The following is a 17,032-nucleotide window of genomic DNA, read 5'->3' as shown; positions in this document are numbered from 1 at the left end:
TCGTCTACATGCACATCTACATGCACATCTACATGCACGTTTCGTCTACAAGCACGTCTACATGCAAGTCTACATGCACGTCTCGTCTACATGCACGCCTCGTCTACATGTACGTCTCGTCTACATGCACGCCTTGTCTACATGCACGCCTTGTCTACATGCAAGTCTACATGCACGTCTCGTGTACATGCACGACTACACGCACGTGTTGTCTACACGCACGTCACGTCTACATGCACGTCTCGTCTACATGCACGTCTCGTCTACATGCACGACTACACGCACGTCTCGTCTACATGCACGCCTACACGCACGTCTCGTCTACATGCACGACTACACGCACGTCTCGTCTACATGCACGACTACACGCACGTCTCGTCTACACGCACGTCACGTCTACATGCACGTCTCGTCTACATGCACGTCTCGTCTACAAGCACGTCTCGTCTACATGCACGCCTTGTCTACATGCACGCCTTGTCTACATGCACGCCTTGTCTACATGCACGCCTTGTCTACATGCACGCCTTGTCTACATGCAAGTCTACATGCACGTCTCGTCTACATGCACGACTACACGCACGTGTTGTCTACATGCACGTGTTGTCTACATGCACGTGTTGTCTACATGCACGTCTCGTCTACATGCACGTCTCGTCTACATGCACGTCTCGTCTACATGCACGTCTCGTCTACATGCACGTCTCGTCTACATGCACGTCTCGTCTACATGCACGTCTCGTCTACATGCACGCCTTGTCTACATGCACGCCTTGTCTACATGCACGCCTTGTCTACATGCAAGTCTACATGCACGTCTCGTCTACATGCACGACTACACGCACGTGTTGTCTACACGCACGTGTTGTCTACATGCACGTCTCGTCTACATGCACGTCTCGTCTACATGCACGACTACACGCACGTCTCGTCTACATGCACGACTACACGCACGTCTCGTCTACATGCACGACTACACGCACGTCTCGTCTACATGCACGACTACACGCACGTCTCGTCTACACGCACGTCACGTCTACATGCACGTCTCGTCTACATGCACGTCTACATGCACGTCTCGTCTACATGCACGTCTCGTCTACAAGCACGTCTCGTCTACATGCACGTCTCGTCTACATGCACGTCTCGTCTACATGCACGTCTCGTCTACATGCACGTCTCGTCTACATGCACGTCTCGTCTACATGCACGTCTCGTCTACATGCACGTCTACATGCACGTCTCGTCTACAAGCACGTCTACATGCACGTCTCGTCTACATGCACGTCTACATGCACGTCTCGTCTACATGCACGTCTACATGCACGTCTCGTCTACATGCACGTCTACATGCACGTCTCGTCTACATGCACGTCTCGTCTACATGCACGTCTACATGCACGTCTCGTCTACATGCACGTCTCGTCTACATGCACGTCTACATGCACGTCTCGTCTACATGCACGTCTACATGCACGTCTCGTCTACATGCACGTCTACATGCACGTCTCGTCTACATGCACGTCTACATGCACGTCTCGTCTACATGCACGTCTCGTCTACAAGCACGTCTACATGCACGTCTCGTCTACAAGCACGTCTACATGCACGTCTCGTCTACATGCACGTCTACATGCACGTCTCGTCTACATGCAGGTCTCGTCTACATGCACGTCTCGTCTACATGCACGTCTACATGCACGTCTCGTCTACATGCACGTCTACATGCACGTCTACATGCACGTCTCGTCTACACGCACGTCTCGTCTACATGCGAGTCTACATGCACGTCTCGTCTACATGCGAGTCTACATGCACGTCTCGTCTACATGCATGTCAACATGCACGTCAACATGCACGGCTTGTCTACAAGCAAGTCTACATGCACGTCTACATGCACATCTCATCTAAAAGCACGTCAACATGCACGTCAACATGCACGTCTCGTCTACATGCACGTCTACATGCACATCTACATGCAAGTCTACAAGCACGTTTACATGCACATCTACATGCACTTCTCGTCTACATGCAAGTCTAAATGCACATCTCATCTAAAAGCACGTCAACATGCACGTCAACATGCACGTCAACATGCACGTCTCGTCTACATGCACGTCAACATGCACGTCAACATGCACGTCTCGTCTACATGCAAGTTTACATGCACATCTACATGCACGTTTCGTCTACAAGCAAGTCTACATGTACGTCTCGTCTACATGCACGCCTTGTCTACATGCACGCCTTGTCTACATGCACGCCTTGTCTACATGCAAGTCTACATGCACGTCTCGTCTACATGCACGACTACACGCACGTGTTGTCTACACGCACGTCACATCTACATGCACGTCTCGTCTACATGCACGTCTCGTCTACATGCACGACTACACGCACGTCTCGTCTACATGCACGACTACACGCACGTCTCGTCAACATGCACGACTACACGCACGTCTCGTCTACACGCACGTCACGTCTACATGCACGTCTCGTCTACAAGCACGTCTACATGCACGTCTACATGCACATCTCATCTAAAAGCACGTCTACATGCACATCTCATCTAAAAGCACGTCAACATGCACGTCAACATGCACGTCTCGTCTACATGCACATCTACATGCACGTTTCGTCTACAAGCACGTCTACATGCAAGTCTACATGCACTTCTATTCTACATGTACGTCTCGTCTACATGCACGACTACACGCACGTGTTGTCTACACGCACGTCTCGTCTACATGCACGACTACACGCACGTCTCGTCTACATGCACGACTACACGCATGTCTCGTCTACATGCACGACTACACGCACGTCTCGTCTACACGCACGTCTCGTCTACATGCACGTCTCGTCTACATGCACGTCTCGTCTACAAGCACGTCTCGTCTACAAGCACGTCTCGTCTACAAGCACGTCTCGTCTACATGCACGTCTACATGCACGTCTCGTCTACATGCACGTCTCGTCTACATGCAAGTCTAATTGCACGTTTCGTCTACAAGCACGTCTCGTCTACATGCACGTCTCGTCTACAAGCACGTCTCGTCTACATGCACGTCTCGTCTACATGCACGTCTACATGCACGTCTCGTCTACATGCACGTCTCGTCTACATGCACGTCTCGTCTACATGCACGTCTACATGCACGTCTCGTCTACATGCACGTCTCGTCTACATGCACGTCTCGTCTACATGCACGTCTACATGCAAGTCTACATGCACTTCTCGTCTACATGTACGTCTCGTCTACATGCACGACTACACGCACGTGTTGTCTACACGCACGTCACTTCTACATGCACGTCACTTCTACATGCACGTCTCGTCTACATGCACGTCTCGTCTACATGCACGACTACACGCACGTCTCGTCTACATGCACGACTACACGCACGTCTCGTCTACATGCACGACTACACGCACGTCTCGTCTACATGCACGACTACACGCACGTCTCGTCTACACGCACGTCACGTCTACATGCACGTCTCGTCTACATGCACGTCTCGTCTACATGCACGTCTCGTCTACAAGCACATCTCGTCTACATGCACGTCTCGTCTACATGCACGCCTTGTCTACATGCACGTCTTGTCTACATGCACGCCTTGTCTACATGCAAGTCTACATGCACGTCTCGTCTACACGCACGACTACACGCACGTGTTGTCTACACGCACGTCACGTCTACATGCACGTCTCGTCTACATGCACGACTACACGCACGTGTTGTCTACACGCACGTCACGTCTACATGCACGTCTCGTCTACATGCACGTCTCGTCTACATGCACGTCTCGTCTACATGCACGTCTCGTCTACATGCACGTCTCGTCTACATGCACGTCTACATGCACGTCTCGTCTACATGCACGTCTCGTCTACATGCAAGTCTAATTGCACGTTTCGTCTACATGCACGTCTCGTCTACAAGCACGTCTCGTCTACATGCACGTCTCGTCTACATGCACGTCTACATGCACGTCTCGTCTACATGCACGTCTCGTCTACATGCACGTCTCGTCTACATGCACGTCTACATGCACGTCTCGTCTACATGCACGACTACACGCACGTCTCGTCTACACGCACGTCTCGTCTACACGCACGTCTCGTCTACACGCACGTCACGTCTACATGCACGTCTCGTCTACATGCACGTCTACATGCACGTCTCGTCTACATGCACGTCTCGTCTACAAGCACGTCTCGTCTACATGCACGTCTCGTCTACATGCACGTCTACATGCACGTCTCGTCTACATGCACGTCTCGTCTACATGCACGTCTCGTCTACATGCACGTCTCGTCTACATGCACGTCTCGTCTACATGCACGTCTACATGCACGTCTCGTCTACATGCACGTCTACATGCACGTCTACATGCACGTCTCGTCTACATGCACGTCTACATGCACGTCTCGTCTACAAGCACGTCTACATGCACGTCTCGTCTACAAGCACGTCTACATGCACGTCTCGTCTACAAGCACGTCTACATGCACGTCTCGTCTACATGCACGTCTACATGCACGTCTCGTCTACATGCACGTCTCGTCTACATGCACGTCTCGTCTACAAGCACGTCTACATGCACGTCCACATGCACGTCTCGTCTACAAGCACGTCTACATGCACGTCTCGTCTACAAGCACGTCTACATGCACGTCTACATGCACGTCTCGTCTACATGCACGTCTCGTCTACATGCACGTCTACATGCACGTCTCGTCTACATGCACGTCTACATGCACGTGTACATGCACGTCTACATGCACGTCTCGTCTACATGCACGTTTCGTCTACATGCACGTCTACATGCACGTGTACATGCACGTCTACATGCACGTCTCGTCTACATGCACGTCTCGTCTACATGCACGTCTCGTCTACATGCACGTCTCGTCTACACGCACGTCTCGTCTACACGCACGTCTCGTCTACAAGCACGTCTCGTTTACAGGCACGTCTCGTCTACACGCACGTCTCGTCTACACGCACGTCTCGTCTACATGCACGTCTCGTCTACATGCGAGTCTAAATGCACATCTCATCTAAAAGCACGTCAACATGCACGTCAACATGCACGGCTTGTCTACAAGCACGTCTACATGCACATCTACACGCAAGTCTACAAGCACGTCTACATGCATATCTACATGCACGCCTTGTCTACATGCACGCCTTGTCTACATGCAAGTCTACATGCACGTCTAGTCTACATGCACTTCTAGTCTACATGCACGCCTTGTCTACATGCAAGTCTACATGCACGACTACACGCACGTCTCGTCTACATGCACGTCTACATGCACGTCACGTCTACAGGCACGTCACGTCTACAGGCACGTCTCGTCTACAAGCACGTCTCGTTTACATGCACGTCTCGTCTACATGCACGTCTCGTCTACATGCACGTCTCGTCTACATGCACGTCTCGTCTACATGCACGTCTCGTCTACATGCACGTCTCGTCTACATGCACGTCTTGTCTACATGCATGTCTACATGCACGTCTACATGCACGTCTCGTCTACATGCACGACTACACGCACGTCTCGTCTACATGCACGACTACACGCACGTCTCGTCTACATGCATGTCTCGTCTACATGCACGTCTCGTCTACATGCACGTCTCGTCTACATGCACGTCTCGTCTACATGCACGTCTCGTCTACATGCACGTCTCGTCTACATGCACGTCTCGTCTACATGCACGTCTACAAGCACGTCTAAATGCACGTCTCGTCTACATGCACGTCTCGTCTACATGCACGTCTACATGCACGTCTACATGCACGTTTCATCTACATGCACGTCTACATGCACGTCTCGTCTACGTGCACGTCTCGTCTACATGCACGTCTCGTCTACATGCACGTCTCGTCTACATGCACGTCTCGTCTACATGCACGTCTACATGCACGTCTCTTCTACATGCTCGTCTACATGCACGTCTCGTCTACAAGCACGTCTCGTCTACAAGCACGTCTCGTCTACATGCACGTCTCGTCTACATGCACGTCTCGTCTACATGCACGTCTCGTCTACATGCACGTCTCGTCTACATGCACGTCTACATGCACGTCTCGTCTACATGCACGTCTCGTCTACATGCACGTCTCGTCTACATGCACGTCTCGTCTACATGCACGTCTCGTCTACATGCACGTCTACATGCACGTCTACATGCACGTCTCGTCTACATGCACGTCTCGTCTACATGCACGTCTCGTCTACATGCACGTCTACATGCACGTCTACATGCATGTCTCGTCTAAAAGCACGTCAACATGCACGTCAACATGCACGTCTCGTCTACATGCACGTCTACATGCACGTCTACATGCACATCTCATCTAAAAGCACGTCAACATGCACGTCAACATGCACGTCATGTTTACAAGCACGTCTACATGCACATCCCACATGCAAGTCTACAAGCACGTCTACATGCATATCTACATGCCCGTCTCGTCTACATGCACGCCTTGTCTACATGCACGCCTTGTCTACATGCACGTCTCGTCTACATGCACGTCTCGTCTACATGCACGTCTCGTCTACATGCACGTCTCGTCTACATGCACGACTACACGCACGTCTCGTCTACATGCACGACTACACGCACGTCTTGTCTACACGCACGTCACGTCTACATGCACGTCTCGTCTACATGCACGTCTACATGCACGTCTCGTCTACATGCACGTCTACATGCACGTCTCGTCTACATGCACGTCTCCTCTACATGCACGTCTACATGCACGTCTACATGCACGTCTCGTCTACATGCACGTCTACATGCACGTCTACATGCACGTCTCGTCTACATGCACGTCTACATGCACGTCTACATGCACGTCTACATGCACGTCTCGTCTACATGCACGTCTACATGCACGTCTCGTCTACATGCACGTCTACATGCACATCTCGTCTACAAGCACGTCTACAAGCACGTCTACAAGCACGTCTACATGCACGTCTACATGCACGTCTCGTCTACATGCACGTCTACATGCACGTCTATATGCACGTCTCGTCTACATGCACGTCTACATGCACGTCTCGTCTACAAGCACGTCTACATGCACGTCTACATGCACGTCTCGTCTACATGCACGTCTACATGCACGTCTATATGCACGTCTCGTCTACATGCACGTCTACATGCACGTCTCGTCTACATGCACGTCTACATGCACGTCTCGTCTACATGCACGTCTACATGGACGTCTAAATGCACGTCTCGTCTACATGCACGTCTACATGCACGTCTCGTCTACATGCACGTCTTGTCTACATGCACGTCTCGTCTACATGCACGTCTCGTCTACATGCACGACTACACGCACGTCTTGTCTACACGCACGTCACGTCTACATGCACGTCTCGTCTACATGCACGTCTCGTCTACATGCACGTCTCGTCTACATGCACGTCTCGTCTACATGCACGTCTACATGCACGTTTCATCTACATGCACGTCTACATGCACGTCTCGTCTACAAGCACGTCTACATGCACGTCTACATGCACGTCTCGACTACATGCACGTCTACATGCAGGTCTCGTCTACATGCACGTCTCTTCTACATGCACGTCTACATGCACGTCTCGTCTACATGCACGTCTTCTACATGCACGTCTACATGCACGTCTCGTCTACATGCACGTCTACATGCAGGTCTCGTCTACATGCACGTCTCGTCTACATGCACGACTACACGCACGTCTTGTCTACACGCACGTCACGTCTACATGCACGTCTCGTCTACATGCACGTCTCGTCTACAAGCACGTCTCGTCTACATGCACGTCTACATGCACGTCTCGTCTACATGCACGTCTTGTTTACATGCACGTCTCGTCTACAAGCACGTCTCGTTTACATGCACGTCTACATGCACGTCTACATGCACGTCTCGTCTACATGCACGTCTACATGCACGTCTACATGCACGTCTACATGCACGTCTCGTCTACATGCACGTCTACATGCACGTCTCGTCTACAAGCACGTCTCGTCTACAAGCACGTCTCGTCTACAAGCACGTCTCGTCTACATGCACGTCTTGTCTACATGCACGTCTCGTCTACATGCACGTCTCGTCTACATGCACGTCTCGTCTACATGCATGTCTACATGCACGTCTAAATGCACGTCTCGTCTACATGCACGTCTCGTCTACATGCACGTCTTGTCTACATGCATGTCTACATGCACGTCTACATGCACGTCTCGTCTACATGCACGACTACACGCACGTCTCGTCTACATGCACGTCTCGTCTACATGCACGTCTCCTCTACATGCACGTCTCCTCTACATGCATGTCTACATGCACGTCTACATGCACGTCTCGTCTACATGCACGACTACACGCACGTCTCGTCTACATGCACGTCTCGTCTACATGCACGTCTCGTCTACATGCACGTCTCCTCTACATGCACGTCTACATGCACGTCTAAATGCACGTCACGTCTACATGCACGTCTCGTCTACATGCACGTCTCGTCTACATGCACGTCTCGTCTACATGCACGACTACACGCACGTCTTGTCTACACGCACGTCACGTCTACATGCACGTCTCGTCTACATGCACGTTTCGTCTACATGCACGTCTCGTCTACATGCACGTCTCGTCTACATGCACGACTACACGCACGTCTTGTCTACAAGCACGTCTCGTCTACATGCACGTCTCGTCGACATGCACGTCTCGTCTACATGCACGTCTCGTCGACATGCACGTCTCGTCTACATGCACGTCTCGTCTACATGCACGTCACGTCTACATGCACGTCTTGTCTACATGAACGTCTCGTCTACATGCACGTCTCGTCTACATGCACGTCTACATGCACGTCTACATGCACGTCTCGTCTACATGCACGTCTACATGCACGTCTCGTCTACATGCACGTCTACATGCACGTCTCGTCTACATGCACGTCTACATGCACGTCTCGTCTACATGCACGTCTACATGCACGTCTCGTCTACATGCACGTCTCTTCTACATGCACGTCTACATGCACGTCTCGTCTACATGCACGTCTCGTCTACATGCACGTCTCGTCTACATGCACGTGTCGTCTACATGCACGTCTCGTCTACAAGCACATCTCGTCTACATGCACGTCTCGTCTACATGCACGTCTCGTCTACATGCACGTCTCGTCTACATGCACGTGTCGTCTACAAGCACATCTCGTCTACATGCACGTCTCGTCTACATGCACGTCTCGTCTACAAGCACATCTCGTCTACATGCACGTCTACATGCACGTCTCGTCTACATGCACGTCTACATGTACGTCTCGTCTACATGCACGTCTACATGCACGTCTCGTCTACATGCACGTCTACATGCACGTCTCGTCTACAAGCACGTCTACATGCACGTCTCGTCTACATGCACGTCTCGTCTACATGCACGTCTCGTCTACATGCACGTCTCGTCTACACGCACGTCTCGTCTACATGCACGTCTACATGCACGTCTCGTCTACATGCACGTCTACATGCACGTCTCGTCTACATGCACGTCTACATGCACGTCTCGTTTACATGCACGTCTCGTCTACATGCACATCTCGTCTACACGCACGTCTCGTCTACATGCACGTCTACATGCACGTCTCGTTTACATGCACGTCTCGTCTACATGCACATCTCGTCTACATGCACGTCTCGTCTACATGCACGTCTTGTCTACATGCACGTCTCGTCTACATGCACGTCTCGTCTACACGCACGTCTCGTCTACATGCACGTCTACATGCACGTCTCGTCTACATGCACGTCTACATGCACGTCTACATGCACGTCTCGTCTACATGCACGTCTCGTCTACATGCACGTCTCGTCTACACGCACGTCTCGTCTACATGCACGTCTACATGCACGTCTCGTCTACAAGCACGTCTACATGCACGTCTCGTCTACATGCACGTCTCGTCTACATGCACGTCTCGTCTACATGCACGTCTCGTCTACACGCACGTCTCGTCTACATGCACGTCTACATGCACGTCTCGTCTACATGCACGTCTACATGCACGTCTCGTCTACATGCACGTCTACATGCACGTCTCGTTTACATGCACGTCTCGTCTACATGCACATCTCGTCTACACGCACGTCTCGTCTACATGCACATCTACATGCACGTCTCGTCTACATGCACATCTACACGCACGTCTCGTCTACACGCACGTCTCGTCTGCACGCACATCTACATGCACGTTTTGTCTACAAGCAAGTCTACATGCACGTCTACATGCACGTCTCGTCTACATGCACGTCTCGTCTACATGCACGTCTCGTCTACATGCACGTCTCGTCTACATGCACGTCTCGTCTACATGCACGTCTCGTCTACATGCACGTCTACATGCACGTCTCGTCTACATGCACGTCTCGTCTACATGCACGTCTCGTCTACATTCACGTCTCGTCTACATGCACGTCTCGTCTACATGCACGTCTCGTCTACATGCACGTCTCGTCTACATGCACGTCTACATGCACGTCTACATGCACGTCTCGTCTACATGCACGTCTCGTCTACATGCACGTCTACATGCATGTCTCGTCTACATGCACGTCTACATGCATGTCTCGTCTAAAAGCACGTCAACATGCACGTCAACATGCACGTCTCGTCTACATGCACGTCTACATGCACGTCTACATGCACATCTCATCTAAAAGCACGTCAACATGCACGTCAACATGCACGTCATGTTTACAAGCACGTCTACATGCACATCCCACATGCAAGTCTACAAGCACGTCTACATGCATATCTACATGCCCGTCTCGTCTACATGCACGCCTTGTCTACATGCACGTCTCGTCTACATGCACGTCTCGTCTACATGCACGTCTCGTCTACATGCACGTCTCGTCTACATGCACGTGTCGTCTACATGCACGACTACACGCACGTCTCGTCTACATGCACGACTACACGCACGTCTTGTCTACACGCACGTCACGTCTACATGCACGTCTCGTCTACATGCACGTCTACATGCACGTCTCGTCTACATGCACGTCTCGTCTACATGCACGTCTCGTCTACATGCACGTCTACATGCACGTCTACATGCACGTCTCGTCTACATGCACGTCTCGTCTACATGCACGTCTACATGCACGTCTCGTCTACATGCACGTCTCGTCTACATGCACGTCTACATGCACGTCTCGTCTACAAGCACGTCTCGTCTACATGCACGTCTCGTCTACATGCACGTCTCGTCTACATGCACGTCTCGTCTACAAGCACGTCTAAATGCACGTCTCGTCTACATGCACGTCTACATGCACGTCTCGTCTACAAGCACGTCTACATGCACGTCTACATGCACGTCTCGTCTACATGCACGTCTACATGCACGTCTATATGCACGTCTCGTCTACATGCACGTCTACATGCACGTCTCGTCTACATGCACGTCTACATGCACGTCTCGTCTACATGCACGTCTTGTCTACATGCACGTCTCGTCTACATGCACGTCTACATGCACGTCTCGTCTACATGCACGTCTTGTCTACATGCACGTCTCGTCTACATGCACGTCTTGTCTACATGCACGTCTCGTCTACATGCACGTCTCGTCTACATGCACGACTACACGCACGTCTTGTCTACACGCACGTCACGTCTACATGCACGTCTCGTCTACATGCACGTCTCGTCTACATGCACGTCTCGTCTACATGCACGTCTCGTCTACATGCACGTCTCGTCTACATGCACGACTACACGCACGTCTCGTCTACATGCATGTCACGTCTACATGCACGTCTCGTCTACATGCACGTCTCGTCTACATGCACGTCTCGTCTACAAGCACGTCTCGTCTACATGCACGTCTCGTCTACATGCACGTCTCGTCTACATGCACGTCTCGTCTACATGCACGTCTCGTCTACATGCACGTCTCGTCTACATGCACGTCTCGTCTACATGCACGTCTACAAGCACGTCTAAATGCACGTCTCGTCTACATGCACGTCTCGTCTACATGCACGTCTACATGCACGTCTACATGCACGTTTCATCTACATGCACGTCTACATGCACGTCTCGTCTACGTGCACGTCTCGTCTACATGCACGTCTCGTCTACATGCACGTCTCGTCTACATGCACGTCTCGTCTACATGCACGTCTACATGCACGTCTCTTCTACATGCTCGTCTACATGCACGTCTCGTCTACAAGCACGTCTCGTCTACAAGCACGTCTCGTCTACATGCACGTCTCGTCTACATGCACGTCTCGTCTACATGCACGTCTCGTCTACATGCACGTCTCGTCTACATGCACGTCTACATGCACGTCTCGTCTACATGCACGTCTCGTCTACATGCACGTCTCGTCTACATGCACGTCTCGTCTACATGCACGTCTCGTCTACATGCACGTCTACATGCACGTCTACATGCACGTCTCGTCTACATGCACGTCTCGTCTACATGCACGTCTCGTCTACATGCACGTCTACATGCACGTCTACATGCATGTCTCGTCTAAAAGCACGTCAACATGCACGTCAACATGCACGTCTCGTCTACATGCACGTCTACATGCACGTCTACATGCACGTCTACATGCACATCTCATCTAAAAGCACGTCAACATGCACGTCAACATGCACGTCATGTTTACAAGCACGTCTACATGCACATCCCACATGCAAGTCTACAAGCACGTCTACATGCATATCTACATGCCCGTCTCGTCTACATGCACGCCTTGTCTACATGCACGCCTTGTCTACATGCACGTCTCGTCTACATGCACGTCTCGTCTACATGCACGTCTCGTCTACATGCACGACTACACGCACGTCTCGTCTACATGCACGACTACACGCACGTCTTGTCTACACGCACGTCACGTCTACATGCACGTCTCGTCTACATGCACGTCTACATGCACGTCTCGTCTACATGCACGTCTACATGCACGTCTCGTCTACATGCACGTCTCCTCTACATGCACGTCTACATGCACGTCTACATGCACGTCTCGTCTACATGCACGTCTACATGCACGTCTACATGCACGTCTCGTCTACATGCACGTCTACATGCACGTCTACATGCACGTCTACATGCACGTCTCGTCTACATGCACGTCTACATGCACGTCTCGTCTACATGCACGTCTACATGCACATCTCGTCTACAAGCACGTCTACATGCACGTCTACATGCACGTCTCGTCTACATGCACGTCTACATGCACGTCTATATGCACGTCTCGTCTACATGCACGTCTACATGCACGTCTCGTCTACAAGCACGTCTACATGCACGTCTACATGCACGTCTCGTCTACATGCACGTCTACATGCACGTCTATATGCACGTCTCGTCTACATGCACGTCTACATGCACGTCTCGTCTACATGCACGTCTACATGCACGTCTCGTCTACATGCACGTCTTGTCTACATGCACGTCTCGTCTACATGCACGTCTACATGGACGTCTAAATGCACGTCTCGTCTACATGCACGTCTACATGCACGTCTCGTCTACATGCACGTCTTGTCTACATGCACGTCTCGTCTACATGCACGTCTCGTCTACATGCACGACTACACGCACGTCTTGTCTACACGCACGTCACGTCTACATGCACGTCTCGTCTACATGCACGTCTCGTCTACATGCACGTCTCGTCTACATGCACGTCTCGTCTACATGCACGTCTACATGCACGTTTCATCTACATGCACGTCTACATGCACGTCTCGTCTACAAGCACGTCTACATGCACGTCTACATGCACGTCTCGACTACATGCACGTCTACATGCAGGTCTCGTCTACATGCACGTCTCTTCTACATGCACGTCTACATGCACGTCTCGTCTACATGCACGTCTCTTCTACATGCACGTCTACATGCACGTCTCGTCTACATGCACGTCTACATGCAGGTCTCGTCTACATGCACGTCTCGTCTACATGCACGACTACACGCACGTCTTGTCTACACGCACGTCACGTCTACATGCACGTCTCGTCTACATGCACGTCTCGTCTACAAGCACGTCTCGTCTACATGCACGTCTACATGCACGTCTCGTCTACATGCACGTCTTGTTTACATGCACGTCTCGTCTACAAGCACGTCTCGTTTACATGCACGTCTACATGCACGTCTACATGCACGTCTCGTCTACATGCACGTCTACATGCACGTCTACATGCACGTCTACATGCACGTCTCGTCTACATGCACGTCTACATGCACGTCTCGTCTACAAGCACGTCTCGTCTACAAGCACGTCTCGTCTACAAGCACGTCTCGTCTACATGCACGTCTTGTCTACATGCACGTCTCGTCTACATGCACGTCTCGTCTACATGCACGTCTCGTCTACATGCACGTCTCGTCTACATGCATGTCTACATGCACGTCTAAATGCACGTCTCGTCTACATGCACGTCTCGTCTACATGCACGTCTTGTCTACATGCATGTCTACATGCACGTCTACATGCACGTCTCGTCTACATGCACGACTACACGCACGTCTCGTCTACATGCACGTCTCGTCTACATGCACGTCTCCTCTACATGCACGTCTCCTCTACATGCATGTCTACATGCACGTCTACATGCACGTCTCGTCTACATGCACGACTACACGCACATCTCGTCTACATGCACGTCTCGTCTACATGCACGTCTCGTCTACATGCACGTCTCCTCTACATGCACGTCTACATGCACGTCTAAATGCACGTCACGTCTACATGCACGTCTCGTCTACATGCACGTCTCGTCTACATGCACGTCTCGTCTACATGCACGACTACACGCACGTCTTGTCTACACGCACGTCACGTCTACATGCACGTCTCGTCTACATGCACGTTTCGTCTACATGCACGTCTCGTCTACATGCACGTCTCGTCTACATGCACGACTACACGCACGTCTTGTCTACAAGCACGTCTCGTCTACATGCACGTCTCGTCGACATGCACGTCTCGTCTACATGCACGTCTCGTCGACATGCACGTCTCGTCTACATGCACGTCTCGTCTACATGCACGTCACGTCTACATGCACGTCTTGTCTACATGAACGTCTCGTCTACATGCACGTCTCGTCTACATGCACGTCTACATGCACGTCTACATGCACGTCTCGTCTACATGCACGTCTACATGCACGTCTCGTCTACATGCACGTCTACATGCACGTCTCGTCTACATGCACGTCTACATGCACGTCTCGTCTACATGCACGTCTCTTCTACATGCACGTCTACATGCACGTCTCGTCTACATGCACGTCTCGTCTACATGCACGTCTCGTCTACATGCACGTGTCGTCTACATGCACGTCTCGTCTACATGCACGTCTCGTCTACAAGCACATCTCGTCTACATGCACGTCTACATGCACGTCTCGTCTACATGCACGTCTACATGTACGTCTCGTCTACATGCACGTCTACATGCACGTCTCGTCTACATGCACGTCTACATGCACGTCTCGTCTACAAGCACGTCTACATGCACGTCTCGTCTACATGCACGTCTCGTCTACATGCACGTCTCGTCTACATGCACGTCTCGTCTACATGCACGTCTCGTCTACACGCACGTCTCGTCTACATGCACGTCTACATGCACGTCTCGTCTACATGCACGTCTACATGCACGTCTCGTCTACATGCACGTCTACATGCACGTCTCGTTTACATGCACGTCTCGTCTACATGCACATCTCGTCTACACGCACGTCTCGTCTACATGCACGTCTACATGCACGTCTCGTTTACATGCACGTCTCGTCTACATGCACATCTCGTCTACATGCACGTCTCGTCTACACGCACGTCTCGTCTACATGCACATCTACATGCACGTCTCGTCTACATGCACATCTACATGCACGTCTCGTCTACACGCACGTCTCGTCTGCACGCACATCTACATGCACGTTTTGTCTACAAGCAAGTCTACATGCACGTCTACATGCACGTCTCGTCTACATGCACGTCTCGTCTACATGCACGTCTCGTCTACATGCACGTCTCGTCTACATGCACGTCTCGTCTACATGCACGTCTCGTCTACATGCACGTCTACATGCACGTCTCGTCTACATGCACGTCTCGTCTACATGCACGTCTCGTCTACATGCACGTCTCGTCTACATGCACGTCTCGTCTACATGCACGTCTCGTCTACATGCACGTCTACATGCACGTCTACATGCACGTCTCGTCTACATGCACGTCTCGTCTACATGCACGTCTACATGCATGTCTCGTCTACATGCACGTCTACATGCATGTCTCGTCTAAAAGCACGTCAACATGCACGTCAACATGCACGTCTCGTCTACATGCACGTCTACATGCACGTCTACATGCACATCTCATCTAAAAGCACGTCAACATGCACGTCAACATGCACGTCATGTTTACAAGCACGTCTACATGCACATCCCACATGCAAGTCTACAAGCACGTCTACATGCATATCTACATGCCCGTCTCGTCTACATGCACGCCTTGTCTACATGCACGTCTCGTCTACATGCACGTCTCGTCTACATGCACGTCTCGTCTACATGCACGTCTCGTCTACATGCACGTCTCGTCTACATGCACGTCTCGTCTACATGCACGACTACACGCACGTCTCGTCTACATGCACGACTACACGCACGTCTTGTCTACACGCACGTCACGTCTACATGCACGTCTCGTCTACATGCACGTCTACATGCACGTCTCGTCTACATGCACGTCTCGTCTACATGCACGTCTCGTCTACATGCACGTCTACATGCACGTCTACATGCACGTCTCGTCTACATGCACGTCTCGTCTACATGCACGTCTACATGCACGTCTCGTCTACATGCACGTCTCGTCTACATGCACGTCTACATGCACGTCTACATGCACGTCTCGTCTACATGCACGTCTACATGCACGTCTCGTCTA

Source organism: Telmatherina bonti, assembly GCF_933228915.1.
Source record: "Telmatherina bonti genome assembly, chromosome: 7".
Classification (NCBI taxonomy): Eukaryota; Metazoa; Chordata; class Actinopteri; order Atheriniformes; family Telmatherinidae; genus Telmatherina; species Telmatherina bonti.
Note: the sequence above shows the minus strand (reverse complement) of the source record.